Consider the following 17171-nt stretch of genomic DNA (forward strand, 5'->3'; position numbering starts at 1 on the left):
AGTAACACATGACTCAGCAATTCCATTCTTGTTTATCTACCAAGAGTACCAGTTGTCAGTTTATTGACTCCCAGCTCCAACTCCACTTTTCACTGCCCTGATCTGAGATAATGGAGGTGGAGCCAGTAAATATTTCTCCCTTGACAGATGGCACAACGTTAAGCTTTGTAGTAGAGGGTTCTGGAGATACAGTGGCAAAGCAAGGGATTTCTCTTTCTTGTTCTGATGCACAACTCACATTAGGCTCCTGCAGGGCTCACTTTTTGCCCCCCTGAAGTGCCTAGTGACCGAAAGCATATGGCTTCTTCTCAAAGGCAGCTTCACTTGGCACACCATCAGGCAGCGTTGTAGGAAAGTGCCGCTGTAAGGACATCGCACTGTGAATAGCTTATCTCAGGAACCACAGACCAGCTTCCCCATCAGTACCTTCTGCTAAGCAACTTCCTTTGAACAGCTTTCTCTAGCACTCAGAGAGAAGTCTCCCTGGCAAGGCAACTCCACTTGACCAGATTACCTCAGCACACCTTTCAGATGCTTCCCTATTGAATGCCACTGTGTGTCTTCTCTGGGTAAACAGCTTCTTCCCTTAGTACCCCAAACAATAATTTCCCACTGAGTATGGACAACGTGGCACCTGCCCTTGGACAGTTTTCCAGCCTCACCCAACTCTCCACTCCACACCCCCATCTCTGTAGTGAAATCCACAGTTTAGCTGTCCTTTCCTCTCCAGTATTCCTGAAGGCAGATATCCAGTGACTACTGTTGGTGAGGTGCCTCATGGGGATTCTCTACCATCCATTGAGCCATGGTCATGCCCTCTCAAATTAGCCCTGGATCTCAACCCAAAAAAGGGAATGGCCTTCTCCTTGGGTGTTTTATCTCAGTCCTAGTGGCAGTGGCTGCTCCCTATATTTTAGAATTCTTTTTACCCCTTAATAACCAATTCCACTTTACTACAATCCTCTAATAATAATCTCCTACTAATAATTACCTGCTGGCCCTGGCCAATTGGCTCAGTAGTAGAGCATCAGCCCCAAATGTGGATGTCCTACATTCGATTCTTGGTCAGGGTACACAGGAGAAGTGACTATCTGCTTCTTCACCCCCTCTCTCTTCTCTCTCTCTCTCTCTCTCTCTCTCTCTCTCTTTCTCTCTCAATTCCCCTCCTGCAGCCATAGTTCAGCTGATTCAAGTGCACCAGCCCCAGGAGCTGAGGATGGCTCCATGGAGCCTCTGTCTTAGGCACTAAAAATAGCTCAATTGTGAGCATGGCCCCAGATGGGCAGAGCATCGGCCCCAGATGGGAGTCCTTGGGTGGATCCCAGTTGGGCACATGCCTGTCTCTTTATCTCCCTTCTTCTCACTTGAAAAAAGAAGAAAAAGGGGGAAAATCACAGTAATTTGAATAAGAAAAGTTTAATCAAAAAATAATATTAAAATCATTAACTGGCAGGTATTGGGTGCTGAGGTATTATACAAAGAAGGAAAAATTTCCTGTAATCTAATTAAATACAATGTCATAAAAAACTAGAGTACAGAAATGATGGTGGAGAGGCCCCTTGGATGTCACTGGGCAGAACTCGACACTGCAGTTGAAAATTCAACAGCTGGGATTCTCTAGGCTTACAGTTACACCATATGTCAAACTTCAGCACACTGAAGTAATAGAAACTTCAACAAAACTACTCCTAAAGAGAACTACTTTACAAATCACTTTCACCTGAGAATTCTTTAATAATGCTGTAATAAAAACAACTGGTCCGTTCATCTGCATATAATTTCTGAAAAACTGTCCAACTGGTCATATCATCCTACTTTTGAGCCAAGGAGCAGAATATAATGTCCTGTGTCTTCCCTCTGATTCTTTTCATCTCCTGTTTGTAGTTTCTGCTCATTCAAATAATGTGGTTGGGGGAAAATAAACTACATATTTTAAAAATCCATCTTTGGGGTTTGGTCACTAAACAGTTTTGAAAGAAAACTCCTATAATAAACAGGATTATGTAAAACTCGAATTAAGTTTTTGTTTGTTTTGTTTACATTTTTTTTAATTTCAAATCCAACACAAAGTAAGTTTGTAAGCTGTTATTGGCTGCTGAGTTAACGGTAATGACTAAACCAGTTTAACTAGAAAGCTTCCATTTGTCTAGAACACAGTGGTCTTTAAGAGTCCGTCTCTGAAAACACAATTCTTCAATAATGTTAGACCCTTCCTCACCCAATGCTACATTCCTACGTGAACTACTTTTATCCTTCTTCAGAAAAGTATTTGACAAATACCATATGATTCATTTACATGTAAAATCTAAAAAACAAAATAAATGAATAAACAAAACAGGAACAAACGCATAGATACAGAAAACAGATTGATGGTTGGCAGTGGGGAGAGAGATTGGAGGCTGGGTGAAAAGAGAAAGGCTTTAGAAAATATAAATTGATAGTCACCAAACAGACATGGAGGTGTAAAGGACAGCATAGGGAATTTGGTGAATAATATTGTAATAGCTATGTATGGTGTCTGAGAAGTACTAGATTTGTTGAGGGATCACTTTATAAGTTATTTAAATATCTAATCACCATGTTGTGCATGTGCACCTGAAACTAATATAATATTGAATGTCAATTGCAATTGAAAGTAAAAAATAAATTTTTTTAAATTATTTGTTTTAGGACCATCTGGATACATTGTAGGCTGCCTGAAAGCATAGAAACCATTTTACTTCCTGCACAAACACTAGTATCCCGTAAATGCTCTTATGCTATTGACTGCTTTTGCTGCCTTTTCCACAGGCCTCAGTCCATATTTATAAAGCAATTTATGAACTCCAAACGTCAGATACTTCAGATGTACCAACTATTTTTTTACATATTGAAGACATGTACATAAAAAATGTTCAGGATAAATGCTGTTAGGTGGTACTTTGTTTCCTTCGAGATCAAATACAAAGTGAAAACCAGAAAAAAAAATGACAGCCCGAAACTTAAAAATTATCTAAGCCATCCATTCTTTTTTTTTTTTTTAACAAGGACAGAGCAAGAGTCAGAGAGAGAGACAGATGGGGACAGACAGACAGGAACGGAGAGAGATGAGAAGCATCAATCATCAGTTTTTCGTTGCGACACCTTACTTGTTCATTGATTGCTTTCTCATATGTGCCTTGACTGTGGGGCTACAGCAGACCAAGTAACCCCTTGCTCGAGCCAGCAACCTTGGGTCCAAGCTGGTGAGCTTTGCCGCGCTCAAGCTGGCGACCTCGGGGTCTCAAACCTGGGTCCTCCGCATCCCAGTCCAGTGCTCCATCCACTGTGCCACTGCCTGGTCAGGCTAAGCCATCATTAGCCTTGTTTGGCAATTCACTACCAGAATTGTCTATAATTGTTTTATCCTTACTTATGTCACATTTTAGAAACAGGCAAGTAATATTCAATTTCACCACGCAAGCATATGTAGAGATTTCCATTTTTAGAATAATTATATTTAACTAAAAGGAAATTTTAAATTACAGTGTCAAAAAATTATATCATTATCCTTTTTTAAAAATTAGAAGAATGATTTGTTTGGATAGAGAATGTATTTGCAAATGTAAAGAAAAAAAGCAGACATGGAAAAAATATAACCTGTCTTTCAACATCTACTGATTAAAAATTAACTCAACAAAGTGATTAAATGCATGTAGTTTCTTATGAGCTTTTAGCTTTATTTTTCAGATAAAGAAATTTAAATTTAGATAGATTAATAAGCATGTCCCAAGTTATACAGCTAGGAAGTGAAAAAAACTAAGTTTAAAACATACCTTGTGTTTTTTACTGTTAAGATTGGATGCCTCTCATGGACATTGATGGTTTTAGTAGTGGGAAATATTCATGGTCTTTTTTTCTAATTAAAATAATTGGGGTGACATTGGTTAATAAGATTATATAGGTTTCAAGAGTGCAATGCTATGACACATCATGTTCTCTCTTAATAGCTGTAACTTGGGGAAAGAAAGAGCAAAGTTTTCTATACAAGAATTAAAGTATCTAACCTCCAAATAATGGAGGAGAAGCAAGCAAATTAATTTTTTTTAAATTATCATCCTCAGGGGTTTTCCTGGGAACTTCCTGAAAGGTCTGATTATGTTTCTAGTGTGTAGGAAGGTGAGCCTTCTCAGCCTCACTCTTGCTGGTGATTATGCCTAAGGGTATAACTCCGACATTGCCTCTTCTCTTCACACTCTCTCGGTGTACCCAAGGGCTTCCAAAATAAATCCATAATTCCTTAGCGTAACAGATAAGGTCTTTTAAGAAATAGCCTCCATCTAAATCTCCAGTCTCATCTATTCCTTCTGTTATCTGCAAACATACTAGGGATCTAATAATTTCCCCAATAAGTATGCACTTTGAAACATCCATGCCTAGGCACATATAATGCCCTCTGTCTAGAACCCCTTCCTCCAATTCCTTATCTGTCTAGCGCAGGGGTAGTCAACCTTTTTATACCTACTGCCCACTTTTGTATCTCTGTTAGTACTAAAATTTTCTAACCGCCCACCGGTTCCACAGTAATGGTGATTTATAAAGTAGGGAAGTACTTTATAAAATTTATAAAGCAGAGTTACAGCAAGTTAATCCATATAATAATAATTACTTACCAAGTACTTTATGTCAGATTTTCGCTAAGTTTGGCAGAATAAATCTTTATAAAACAACTTACTATAGTTAAATCTATCTTTTTATTTATACTTTGGTTGCTCTGCTACCACCCACCATGAAAGCTGGAATGCCCACTAGTGGGCGGTAGGGACCAGATTGACCACCGCTGGTCTAGAACAAGCTTCCATGCATTTTCTAGATGCTACCCATTTTCCAAAGATGTCAATGTCTTTTATGTTGGGTGTACCTCATGCACTTTGCATACAACTCTATTACCATGTAATACACTGCTTTTTACTGTTACACACACATACACACACCATTTGACTCTGAGCTCTTTGAGGGCACGGATTTATTCTTCTCTGCTTCTATTTTCAGTATTTTGCATGTCTGGCATGGAGTGAGTCTTTATTTATTTATCCAGCAAATATTTACTGAGCACATGTTAAGTGCAAGGCGTCGTGCTAACCTTAGAAAATAAGTCAGATGAACTTGGCCCGTGACTTTACAGACACTACCATATATAGCAAAACTCAATAAATACCTCCTGATTTAAATCATATTCCTTGTTATGGTTTGCCTAAATATTCCTATTCATGAGTCTTCATGCATGCTGGTCCTTTGCCTGGAATGTCCAACTCTCTCCTCCACATTTAGACAAATTCAATTTGTCTTTTAAAATCCAGCCCAAGGCCCTGGCCGGTTGGCTCAGCGGTAGAGCGGCGGCCTGGCGTGCAGGGGACCCGGGTTCGATTCCCGGCCAGGGCACATAGGAGAAGCGCCCATTTGCTTCTCCCCCCCCCCCCTCCTTCCTCTCTGTCTCTCTCTTCCCCTTCTGCAGCCAAGGCTCCATTGGAGCAAAGATGGCCCAGGCACTGGGGATGGCTCCTTGGCCTCTGCCCCAGGCGCTAGAGTGGCTCTGGTCGCGGCAGAGCGACGCCCCAGAGGGGCAGAGCATCGCCCCCTGGTGGGCAGAGCGTCGCCCCTGGTGGGCGTGCCGGGTGGATCCCGGTTGGGCGCATGCGGGAGTCTGTCTGACTGTCTCTCCCCGTTTCCAGCTTTAGAAAAATACAAAAAAAAAAAAAAAAAAATCCAGCCCAAATTCTATGCTCCCAAGCTTTACATGACTGGCACCATAGCATTGACCTCACCAAGAAGTAAACCCATTCCTTTCTTCCTTCCTCATCCTTCTGACTTTCTTATTTCTGTCAACAGCAGCAGCCTCCTCCCAGTGACCCAGGTGCAAAATCCTGGACTCATCTTTGCCTGTTCCTTCGCTCAGTCTCCCACCTCACCAACTGCCAAATCCTGGTGCTTCTGCCTCTGCAATGCCATAGAAACCTGTTCCCTCCCCTTCGTTCCCACTGCACTGACCTCTACCTAGCCTCTAATTACTTCTCATCAGTCTATTGCTAGAGCAAGTATCTTTCTCAGGTCCTCTGCCGATTTCAATGTATTCCAAGTTAAGCTTCAAAGAACATAAAGCTAATTATTTCCCCCTTGTTCATAAATCCATAATAGACCTTCAGTACCTCAAGGTTTGGACTCCTTCCTTAATGCTGTTTTACTTTCCCAACCTCTATTCTTACTATTAAATACTTCTTTATATACACCCTGCACTCCTGGTAAACTGGACAATGTGCTGTGTCACAAATATAACTTCAGTCCATGTCTTTGCTCCTGCTGCTCCTTCTCTGCTCATCTCCGCTGTTATTAAATCTCACCACACTCATGGGGCCACATCTTTCACAAAGCCTTTTTTTGATTGTTCTCTCATAGTGCCTTCCCCAAAGACAGTCTCCTTCCTCAGAAGCTGCATGTCACTTCATAGCAAATTTTGATACAATATATTTTGTCCTGTTTCAGCTGATTATTTATTATACCAGACTCAACTAGACTTGATACCATGCAAGCCACCTTTTGTGTCACCTTAAAGTATCTTTTTTGTTTTTTTTCATGTACTTTTATGATATCTGAATTAATAATATACTGGATCCCAACACTATCATTATTTGTGTCTGTGTCTATTTCTTACACTGAAATAGTCTTTAATACTAAAAGACAATATATTATTTATTAGTACTTTTTGTGCCTGGTATATAGTCAGAGCTTAATAAATGTATTTTGCATGATTGAATCCTTAATACATCAGCTAGAATTAATCATTTATCTTACTTATAGCCAATGTAGTATTAAATCTAGCTTCCAATTTTCCATGGTGTAAGATTCATCTCCATGACTACAATAAAATTAAAGATTAGGTTGATTTAGTCTTCATAATTAAATAATGGGGTTTTTAAATTAATTTTAATGGGTGACATTGATAAATCAGGGTACATATGTTCAGAGATTTTTTTAAGACAGATATTGGTATACCCTTCACTATTTCCTTTTGTTACTGTAGTTCAGAATATATAGTGGTTATCAATAAATGTTTACTAGTTGCTTGATGGATTAATTACTTGATTAAAATAGAAAACAAGAAACAACCCAAAATAGAACTTCACTTGTACAATAACAAGCTAAAAGATTTGTTTCCTAATTTTAATCTACTGAATAAAATTTTTGCATGTTATGCTAAAGATTTTTTTTTTCTTGTGGGAGAGACAGAGAGAGTCAGAGAGAGGGACAGATAGGGACAGACAGATAGGAAGGGAGAGAGATGGGAAACATCAATTCTTCGTAGCAGTTCCTTAGTTGTTCATTGATTGATTTCTCATATGCGCCTTGACCGGGGGGCTATAGCAGATCAAGTGACCCCTTGCTAGAGCCAGAGACCTTGGGCTCAAGCTGGTGAGCCTTGCTCAAACCAGATGAGCTCACGCTCAAGCTGGCGACCTCAGAGTCTCGAACCTGGGTCCTCCACATCCCAGTCCAACGCTGTATCCACTGCACCACCGCCTGGTCAGGTTAAAGGTTATTTTTAAAAGTAAAATAAACCCTAGAAATAATTTAGACTAGAAATTAAACTTATGAGGTAGAGGAAATATAAATTCTTGAGAATCTATTGAAGTTTAGATTCCTCCCAAAGAAAAATATATATTCTCAAACATCTATACATCATTTTGCATACTGTCAAAGTCATTTGAGCCCTTCCTTAGGGTCACTTATGACATTAGTTTTAAAATCCCTTTCCTTGGCCTTCATGTTAAAGATGAAAAATAATCAGGTTCAAAGATGGTAGGCTACTTATCCAAGATTACACAGGTAACTTACCCCAGACTACTGTTTTTTTTTTCACAACACTAAGTGTTAAAATAAATGGAAATGTTTAACACTATAAACTCTAAGTGTAAAGCTACTCTTTGAATTCTGTTAAATAGTTTGCACTAGCAACCTCAAGAGATTCTATGCCTGTGTATTCTTATTTACAAAATTTCTGAGAAGCCCCAACATGACTCAACTTAATGATTCCACAATCGTTATTTTTCACTCTTGCAATAAATACTCAATTCAACGCAAAAAGCAAACATTGACTGCTTTTTCTGTGTTAATCTCTGTGCCAGGTACTAAAAGTACAGAGATGAACAATACACATACAAGGAACAAAGATAGCCACGTCATCTGTTCTTGAAGAAGGAAAGTTTGTCTAATTCATTCAGTATCCAGCACAGAGTGGGTAACTAATAAATATTCTTAAGGTATCTGTTTTACACAATATAAGAGGTAGTGCATGCTCTTAAGTAGCTCATATTTTCTGGAAAGGTTGTTTTTATTTTCTGTTATTTCTATTTTCCCAGATGCATCATCAATTTGTTGCTTTGTTTATTTTTTTGTATTGTTAATGTTTATTATTGTCGCAGCAACAATGAACTACTTGGAGTAGCAAACTGTCATTTGGTTACTGTTCTTCACATGGGGCACAACTTGTCCCAGTAAAAATGAACTACTCAGAGATTAGATGACATGCTCCAAGGGGCCAAGAGGAGGCAAAAGCCCCAGTTAACAGACTGAAGGACTGAAGCCTTACTCAGCCTTACTCAGATATTTATTAGCCAGTACACATAACTCAAAGAAACAGACAGCAACAGTTTTCAGGGGGTGAAGTAAAGGACAAGGCACATGCTGATTTCAAATCTTGGTTCTGAGAGCCTAAACATTTCTTGGTACTGAATCTTATCCTGCTGTTTTGCTGTTTCCAGCATGCACTGTTTCCAGTATGAGTCAGAGAGGCCCCTGGACTCTCATCCACTCAGGGCTTTCGCCCTAGGGCACCTCCCTGTCTCTGATTGTTAACCTAACTCGGCATATTTTCATAGCATATTCCCACATATCATAATATTGAAAAATGCTAAAAACAAACTAAATTTTCAAGAGATTATAATAAAATTGCAACTATTTGCTTTAAAAAATCAGGATAATATTTCAATATCTCCCCAAAAACATTCTTTTTAAATTTAACCACCGGTAATTAGTTTTGCATCAAGTTTAAAAGTATAAACACACACTTTTCTCTTTAAATTATTATTATTTTAGATAATTATTTTAAAGTGTGTTGCATTCTTATAGCTTCTTCGTCTAATCTACATTTATTTTGAAGAATTTACAGTCATTTGCTTGTATTACAACTTTTCCATACTTCCCATGCACAACTCACCCTTGAACAATGTGGGTTTTAATTTCATGGGACCATCTGAACAGATTTTTTTCAATAAATGATGTAATATAGTTCCTTATGATATTCTTAATAACATTTTCTTTTCTCTAATTTACCTATTGTAAGAATAGGGTAGATAATACACAAAACATACAAAATATGTTACTAGACTGTTATCAGCAAGGTTTCTGGTCAACAAGTAACTGTTGAAGTTGAGGGAGTCACAAGTTATACGAGCATTTTTGACTGTTAGGGGCGCATCAGCACCCTTAACTCCTGCATTGTTCAAGGGTCAACACTGTACATCTGTATATTTAAACCATAATTCTTACCATATTTTCTGAGGAACAATAAAATTAATAACTATTTTTATTATAAATAGGATCATTTGTTTTCAGATAATTCACTGTTAGTGTATAAAAATGCTACTAATTTTATGCTAATTTTGTGTCCTATAACTATGTTGAATTCCTTGATTATATCTAACAGCCCTTTCAGTGGAGTCATTATGATTACATGTTCATCTGCAAATAGAGACAATTTTATTTCTTCCTTTCCTATCCTGATGCTTTTTAATTCTTTTTCTTTCCTGATGGCTAGATTATTTATTAACTGAATTTTAAAGACATGGTTATATTTCTCAGTTGAGCTTTCTACTAATTTTAATAATCACTTTTTTTATGTATTGTGATATTTACATACATTATCTTCACTTTTCTTCTTTTATTTTTTCTATATTAAAACCACAGAAAAATGTTTATCTAACTCAAGAACTCAGATCTACCCTAGGAAAGTTAAAGGTAAAAAGCATGGGGATTTAGTGTAGGGGTTTTAACTTCTGCTACTATAGTTATTTCCAAATCCTAAATGGCACAGCAAAATTCCATATCATACAAATGCCGTCTGCACAAATCACTAGTTACAGCTAATTCTCACAAATAAATTATTCTTCCTAGAACAACCTTTTTAAGTTCATCACTCAACACAATAAAATAATACAAAGCATTTATTAGCTTCAAGATCAGTCTTGGTTCCATGAAAACCCATGCTTGCAATTGTCATTTTTAAGCAACAGAAACTCAAGAGCTTAGAATTGGTAGAAATAATTAACATCAGAGGAGCTTTGCCAAACATGCAAAGAAAACAAGAAAATTTTTTCCTGCCTTTCTTACTAAAGGAAAAAGAAAGTAGAGGAATGCAATTAGAATAACCAGGTATTCTCAAATCATCTCCCAGGGAATTACTAGCACAACCTGCTCTTGCAAGGAAAAAAAAAACCAAACATTAAAAATACACAACAAGCTAGATGAAGAAGAAAGAATCAGGGGAACCAAAATGTAAATTGTACAAACAATTTATTTTTTAAATTATACACCTTGTTAAATCTTGAAAGTGCATGTTGTTTCTCTGTCGCTTTTATTTCCACATAATTTCTAACATCATCTTCCACAACTAAGAGGCAATTAAAGTTCTTATACACATTTTTTATTTTATCTTTACACAAAACATTACAATCATCTTTTATTTTATCCAGAACACAAAATAGTGAGAGTATCAGTGAAATACCTTACCTATTTTGAAAAACAATGTTAATTTTGGGGCACTTTACATACAAATTACACACAGAGGCTTCATTGGTTACAGCTGCATTCCTAATTTGAATAGAAAAAGAAATCAAGATGAACAAAACTCATCACACAACTAACTACACATATCTTATCTAGCTATGAAACTTTAAAAAAACTGGATTTCATTGTCATGATAAAGTTTTATTTTCTTTCTTTTTTTTTTTTAGTGAGAAGTGGGGAGGCAGGCAGACCCAGCAACCGGGATCCAGCTGGCAAGCCTCCTACTGGGAGATGCTCTGCCTATCTGGGGCCTTGCTCCATTGCTCAGCAACCTAGCTATTTAAGCACCCAAGGGGGGGCCATGGAGCCATCCTCAGTGCCTGGGGCCAACTTGCTCCAACCAAGCCACAGTTGTAGGAGGGGAAGAGAGAGAGAGAAGGAAAGGGGGGAAGGGGTGGAGAAGCAGATAGTCACTTCTCCAGTGTGCTCAGACCAGGAATTGAACCCAGGACATCCACACACTGGGCTGATGCTCTACCACTGAGCCAACCGGCCAAAGCCAAAGTTTTATTTTCAAAGAGGAAAAGAAGATACCACAAAAGTACAAAACATCAGATGTGCTTAAAACAAAATCATAGCCCAGTAAGGCTGACCATCAGCTTTCACCTCACTCTGTGGTGTTCAAACCACTGCAGCAGCTGGACTGTCAGACACAGCATCTTTATCCCTGTGAACCAGGTCTGGGAAATGGTATTTCAGAAGCTGTCCATTTAGATGTGATAAGCATTGTATCTTTTATGTAATGGGTATTTTAAGTAGTCTATAGAGAAAAGTGAAAACTACTTTGTTCTTTATATATGTATGCCTAGAATATCTATCACCATGGCAGTTAATGACAAAGAACTGGTGCTGGTCTATTCAACTTAGAAAAATATATACAATGAACACTTTCAGCAACTGACCTCTTTCATACTAGGAGCAAATAATACTCAGCAAATATGGTGGAAATACAAAAGGAAGTAGTTTCCCCCTGAGTTTGGATTCCTCTTTTGAAATCAGTAGTTTTTATTGCTTCCAGCCCCATGAAGGCTAAACAAAGCAAATGGTCTGTCTTATAAGAAAAGAGAACAGAGGCCGGATGATCGAGCATGCTCCTTTACTTCCATCAAGACCCACATTCTGCTTACCACACAAAACCTGTTAGGCAACATGGTCTGAAATATACAGCAAGAGAAAAATAATCTTTTGGATAATGACAGAGGTAGAGATGGGAATGGGGAGACAAAAATACAGCAATAGAGACAAAAATATAAAACAGTTGGAAAAGAAATAGTGTGTTTAGGTGAGTCAGTATAAGCACAGAATGCTAGAGCAATAAGAAGGCTTAGTGATCACCTAATCTAACCACTGTACTTATACCTATGGAAAATGAGACCCAGAGATGGTAATTTTCCAGAAGAAGGATTTCTGACTAATAAACAATAGAATGTTGCTCTTGTTAGCTACCTACTGTCAAATATCATTACATGGGGAAAATGACTAGTTAGCAGTATCAAAAGAATATAAGGATCAGGCAAATAACCTAACAGAGCAGGGCTGACCACAAATAAAATATCAGCCCATCGGGACATGGTGGGAGTGGTGGTGAGACAGACAGTGTAGGACCCACCCAGAGATGGTGGCAAGGCCCTGGCAGGTAGTGTAATTGGTTAGAATGTTGTCCCAACATGCCAAGGTTGCAGGTTGGAGCCCCAGTCAGGACACTTACAGGGAACAACTGATGATGGCATGAATAAGTGGAACAAACCAATGTTCCTCTCTCTCTTTCACAAAATCAATACATTTTTCAAAGAGTATAAAAATTTTGTCTTCAAAAAATAAAGAGGTTGGCACAAGTGGATTTTTGTCTCGTCTGGTGTTAGTGAATATACTGAATTTTTAAGAGAAATTCAGAAATTTAGATTTTAATAGACATTCCTTGATATTTAATTGTTGGAAACTAATTAAAGTTTTTTTAATTCCCACGCAGATCTAACATATCTGTAATCCAGACACTGCCTACAGACTGCTAGCTCATGAATCCTGCTCTACAGCAATCCAAATATCCTCAGAAAATATTTTTTGAGATCCAATTTAGGAGACTAAGATTTTTTTGTGTTAAGATCTTATCTCTTTGCCCCAAAAATCAGCACTCTCAACTATAAATGTATCTGTATTAAACACCACAAGGCGCAGTGGATAGAGCGTCAGACTGGGATGCGGAAGACCCAGGTTCAAGACCCCAAAGTCTCCAGCTTGAGCGCGGGCTCATCTGGTTTGAGCAAAGCTCATCAGCTTGGACCCAAGGTCACTGACCCAAGAAAGGGGTTACTCAGTCTGCTGAAGGCCCGCGGTCAAGGCACATATGAGAAAGCAATCAATGAATAACTAAGGTGTCGCAACGTGCAACGAAAAACTAATGATTGATGCTTCTCATCTCTCATCATTCCTGTCTGTCAGTCCCTGTCTATCCCTCTCTCTAATCTCTCTCTCTCTCGGGAAAAAAAAAAAAAAAAAAAAAAAACACCACAAGGGGAAAAAGGATGTAAAATTTTTTTCAGGAATTTGTTAAGGGCTCAGGGATAGCTTTAGGAAGCTCTGACTTTAGGAAACTTGGGAGAATAATTCCCCATTTGCAACCTGAACAGCACTAGATGCCATTTCTTATGTACAGTGTATAAAACAGCAAAGGCCAGCACACACACACATACACAAAAACCAGAAAGCAAATCTAACCTCCTCCAAACCTTCCCACGCATGCTCCCTGGTTTCTCACATCTGGCTTCATTTAAAATTCCTGCTGTTCTTGTTATTATTCAGTCAGTAATTCACCCATTAAATACGTATTTATTGAGCCCCAAAAACAGTGAACCTAACGCAGTCTGTATCCTCATGGAGCTTAAATTCTAGAGGCGGAGAGAGAGAGATGGACACAGTAGTGTACTGGTAAATGCAGTTCTCCAGAGAAAAATCTCCCATTTGTAGTGTTTGATGATTTCTGCAGTATAAATACTCATGTTATAGCTGTTTTCAAGCTACTATCACTGACAGCAAGTAGGGGAAAATGTTCAGTAGCACACCATTGTACATTTCCACCATACAGAAACAATAGGTCTAAAAAAACATCAAGAGCATAAATAATACTAAAATGTAGCACAGTAATTAGATAATACTGAGTTTGAGTATTATTACCTTCTTTTTAAATTTATTTCATGATGTTTATATAGTTTAATTTTTAATAATTTCTATGTTTAACAACTCACTCTAAAAATTCCTAAAAATTTACAGTTTGGTTCTCTTGGCCTAAAACAAGCTGGCTCTAGCACAGTACTGGAGATAGAGACAGAGAGAGGGAGAAAGAGATTTTTAATATAATATAAAGAAATGATAAGTTGGATGAAGAAAAATAAGGGAGAGGAAAAGATAGAGAAAATACAGGAGGTTATCCATTAGAAGAGACCTAAGAATCAAAAACTCTGAGGCTAGAAGTGGCGATTCAATGACAGGATGCCTTTTACCACATACCTGCCTAGTATAACCAACCAGTGTTTTAACACCCCCTAGGTTGGATGCTCACCACTCAAGTATCTCATTCTATCTTTGGATATTTCTGACAAGAAAAAGCACTTGCTGTTATTATGCTAAAAATCTTTTCGAAGTTGTGGTTTTTAAATTGAACTTTGTTAAGGCTTAGGAATTCTACAAATGGGCCCCCAGGATCTCAGAGGCCTCGAGCCTGGTAAGGGGAGGGATGGCAAGACTGGCTGGAGGGGCCAGTGCAGCTTCTGTTTCTAGCAAAGAAATGGCATGATTTATTTCATTATATTTTGAGAATTTCTGTAAGTTTATATGTGAGAAAATATTTTTAGAGTTAAAACCTGAATAAAACTCACTGCTATAATTATATGTACTTATTAGTTATATTATATATTACTTATTATATATACTTATATATTATATACTTCCACAAATTTATAAATTTTCACAATGATGTGTATCCTTGAATCATTAAGGACAACTAGATTATGCAATAGTGACAAATGATCCCCAATGTCTAAGTTGTTTAATATGACACATTTATTTCTCACTTATGCAAATACACTCTTAGTCCAGGTGTCATTGCTCAGTTCTGCTCACACTCATTCATCATAGAAAGTTATACATGTAACTAAGGAAGAAGCAGAAAAGGACATACTTCCTGTGCTCAGAAGGAATAGATGTGAAAACATTATTGAGCAGCACTAAAATCTACTACAATCTTTTACTCATTTGGCTTTACTATTTATACCCACCTAATAACTTTAACCAGAAATATACACCATTAGATCTATATAAACGCCTGAAATTCTGATATTTATCACTACGTCCACTCTATTTCCTACTACTGATAACCATTGATTGAAGAAGAAGACATACCTTTCCAACACTTCTGAATTTGACTTCTAACACTTTCAAAGAGGTTTTCGATGACTACCATAAGTAGAACCTAAAATAATGTTGCCGTCTGAGGATAAAAACTGCAGAAAGAAACCACGAATGGCAAAACTAGTTTGTTGTTGTTGTTTTTGTCCTTCGAGGCATTTTATTTACATATATATATTACATCCCTAGAAATAGAATCCCAGTATTTTCCCTCCTGTGTGTTTTCATCTTGTTTCTTCATGGTCTGCGATGCTGACTGAGGTTGTCAGTACAATGAAACCAAACTGACAGGATGGAAGCAGGTTGTACTATTTTCCTAGATCTTTGAGTTGCACATCAAATCTGGGCTGATTACTCCACACTTGTTTAATCTGCCTGTGAGGTTCACAATAATTTTTCCAGCTCTGTGGTCATCAATAATTTCAAATTAGCCAATATAACCATGCTTCATTATCATAGTCAGAAACCCGACAATGACTTTGGAGCATGACCTAATGAGAACCTGACATTTTCCTCTCTTTTCGGCATTGTTGATACTCTTGAGAGCATCAGATAGGACATTCAGGCCCACCATCATTGCAAAATGGAAAGATGGCAGAAAGAGCCAAAATTAGTTCTTAGTAAAAATAGCTTACTCCAAAAGATATGTACGTGAGTCTATCTGGGGAATTCCAAGTCCAAGCAAAATAACTAGTGTGCAAAGTCAGGAAATATGTCTGAAAAAAAGAAAGAAAAAAAATCATTAATGTGTAGCTTACTCAAGCTTTATTCCCATTGCAAGGGTGAGATTGATACTTTTTCCAGGTCTCTACATTTCCAGCTGAAAGCAAAAGTTATCCCACACTTATTACATACAAATAAATGCTGAATGCTAAAATATTTTCTTCTCCTTCTCTCTCTCCCTCCCTCCTTGACTTTTTTTTTTTTTTTGACAGACAGAGAGAGAGTCAGAGAGAGGGACAGATAGGGACAGACACACAGGAAGGGAGAGACATGAGAAGCATCAATTCTTCGTTGCGGTTCCTTAGTTGTTCAATGATTGCTTTTTCATATGTGCCTTGACCAGGGGTCTACAGCAGAGTGAGTGACCCCTTGCCCAAGCCAGTGACCTTGGGCTTTAAATCAGCAATCTTTAGGCTCAAGCCAACAACCATGGGGTCATGTCTATGATTCCACACTCAAGCCAGCAACCCTGCGCTTGAGCTGGTGAGTCTATGCTCAAACCAGATGAGCCCGCACTCAAGCCAGCAACCTCAGGTTTCGAACATGGGTCTTCAGCGTCCCAGTCCAATGTTCTATCTACTGCGCCAGAGCCTGGTCAGGGGCTTCTTCTTGACTTTTATGTTAAGTACTCTCAAATGTTCTTCCTCTATTTTGGAAGTGGTGAAAGCTTCTTAACATTCCAGAATAACTCCCTAGAATAGGATGAGTAAGCTACAGCCCATAAGCAGAACCCAACCTACATTGTTTTTATGACCCATCAGCTAGTAATGGCTTTTAAATTTTGAAAGGGTTATAAAAACAATAGGAAAGAAAAATATTCAACAGTGACCATATGCAGCATGCAAAGCCTAAATTATCATATTTACTATCTGGAACTTTACAGAAAAAGTCTGCCTATTCTTGCTCTAGAATGAAAAGCCACATATTGATGGTATATCTATGATTCAAGTTCAATGATACCATGAAATTCCATCAGGACATTGGGAAGCATGGACAATATGCATATACATATATGTACCACAAGAACTTACAGGTATACCTAACTCCTAGAAGACAACTTTTCCAAAATAAGAAGTCATGAATATCTACGAAATATGGACTTTGAGATAAAAAATGTTCCTTTGTGTGAAGAATTTGTTAAAACTCCCCCAGGTGGCAAAATTAGCAATTTCTCTGTATACCAGGCATTT

The 17171-nt window shown here is 37.9% G+C and overlaps 1 pseudogene; it reads right to left on the reverse strand.

The window, feature by feature from the left end:
• Nucleotides 1-15443: 15443 nt before the first annotated feature.
• LOC136329027 (small ribosomal subunit protein uS8-like) lies at nucleotides 15444-15835 on the reverse strand (annotated as a pseudogene).
• Between the last annotated feature and the right edge of the window lie 1336 nt (nucleotides 15836-17171).

The sequence above is a fragment of the Saccopteryx bilineata genome, chromosome 3 (assembly GCF_036850765.1).
Source record: "Saccopteryx bilineata isolate mSacBil1 chromosome 3, mSacBil1_pri_phased_curated, whole genome shotgun sequence".
Classification (NCBI taxonomy): Eukaryota; Metazoa; Chordata; class Mammalia; order Chiroptera; family Emballonuridae; genus Saccopteryx; species Saccopteryx bilineata.